We start from the raw sequence: 2,500 nt of genomic DNA on the forward strand, positions 1-2,500 counted from the left end.
ACACATACACACGCATACACATACACACAGTGTATACTGTGTGAGCACAGCTCAGTCTATACGTGTGTGTAAATGTGCAAAGTTGATGTGTGTGTGTGTGTGTGTGTGTGTGTGTGTGTGTGTGTTTTGCTGATGGTGTATATACTGTGTGTGTGGTCTATTTCACCTCTCTCCCACACCTAACTTCGGCTACACACACACACACCTCTCCCCCACACCTAACATCGGCTAATGTTTACATACTGCATTCACCATAGCAGAGTTCACCACACACACACACACACACACACACACACACAAACACATACACACATACTCAGGCATGCAGACATACATACACACATAAACAAACACATGCACACAAACATATACACACATACTCAGGCGCACACAGACACATACACACACATGCACACACAACTGTTGAACTTTTGGTCACATTTCTACATGTTGAACTTATATGAGATGTACTAGTACTGTGTAATGCAGGAACCCAAATCTTTAGTGCAAGATGTGGACTACTAACATTTATAAACCCAAATCTTTAGTGCTGGATGTGGACTACTACTGTAACGTTTACAAATCCAAATCTTTACTGCTGGATAACGTTCACAAACCCAAATCTTTAGTGCTGGATGTGGACTACTACTGTAACGTTTACAAACCCAAATCTTTACTGCTGGATAACGTTCACAAACTCAAATCTTTAGTGCTGGATGTGGACTACTACTGTAACGTTTACAAACCCAAATCTTTACTGCTGGATGTGGACTACTAACGTTTACAAACTCATCTTTAGTGCTCGATGTGGACTACTAACGTTTACAAACTCAAATCTTTAGTGCTCGATGTGGACTACTAACATTTACAAACACAAATCTTTAATGCTTGATGTGGACTACTAACATTTACAAACTCAAATCTTTAGTGCTTGATGTGGACTACTAACATTTACAAACACAAATTGTAAGTACAGAGTACATTTATGTGGACTAGTAACATTTACAAGGTGGTATAATAGTTGGGATTTTGAGATCTTTTTGATGATATTTTGATGGCTAATCGCTAATGTTGTCAGATAGATAGATACATTTAAGCAATAAGCCCCGAGATGCCGAGAGGTTACACTGATATTAGAACAGCTAAGAGGCGTTGACTATGAGCTAAGAGGCGTTGGCTATATGACTAAGAGCTAAGGCATGCTGACTATGAGCTAAGAGACGCTATTATGTGACTATGAGCTAAGGGGCGTTGACTATGAGCTAAGAGGCGTGGTAAGGCTGATTTTAGAGTATTCAAGTGACTAGTTGCTTTTCTAAAACATTGCAACATAACTATATCTGGCAAAATGTCATAAACAAAACAGTTGCAACATAACTATATCTGGCAGGGCAACGTGAAAGGTTGTGTTGGGTTTTACAACGGCATCAAACGCGATTCAGCCAATCATAATTATGGACCACAACGGCATCAAACGCGATTCAGCCAATCATATTTATGGACCGGAACTATCAGTTTCTCTATTTTTGAGCAACGCACCAAGGGGTGTGGCAATTAACGGCCTAAGGAGGTGATCTCACTATCGTACACTACCTTAAAATGCAGACATTTCACTGACCTGGTCAGAAGTCCATGGCGGGTTGTTTCTATGTTATTATGTAGATGTTATGAGCGCATTATCAACAGTGATGTGGCCGGGTTGTTTCTATGTTATTATGTCTATGTTAAGAGCGCATTATCAACAGTGATGTGGCCGGGTTGTTTCTATGTTATTATGTATATGGGCGGGTGCACAACACACCAGGCTTTCATCCACTTAACGACACCAGCCACATTCATGCAAAAACATTACAAATGACACCATTACAATGGGAAACAGAATTAGAATAAAGATGTTATGAAATACATCTCACCTATTTTATTCACCATGATTTGGTACATGGGTGATGACGGATGAAAGTGATTAGGAGGGCACATATGAAGCTTAGCTGAAGACGACTGTCACGAGATGTAAGCAGCCCTCTGCAGGATAAACGTTTTTATTCATTCAACATTAGTAAGTGTTGCTTTTTCCAGGCTATGTTTTCGATGGTAAACCCATTGTCAGTCAATAGTGAAAGTAATTAACCAGTGTAACTGAACAGTGGCTAGTTTTCATCAAAAATCACTGTTTTTTCTAGAAAATGGAGATATAACGCCTTTCATGAAATATGAAGTGTTGCCTGTTACTTGTGTAAACTTTCTGGAAGTGATCAGTGAGACCTGGCAGACTGCCACCCAGTGATAGACCCACGAAAATGGCCTGGTTTTGACCTGACGCATGCCCACTGATTCGACCCAAAGCCGCAACCGAGTTATGATAAAATGTCCAGATAAAATGTCCAGATTGTGCTTCCATGAGTTTCAATGATCGCCATATATTTCATTTCAATTCATCACAGAGTTCCCAAAATCGCATATAAGGTGTGTTAGAGTGTCTAGTTTCGTAATTAAAAAGCCA

This window comes from Alosa alosa, chromosome 5, assembly GCF_017589495.1.
Source record: "Alosa alosa isolate M-15738 ecotype Scorff River chromosome 5, AALO_Geno_1.1, whole genome shotgun sequence".
Lineage (NCBI taxonomy): Eukaryota > Metazoa > Chordata > Actinopteri > Clupeiformes > Clupeidae > Alosa > Alosa alosa.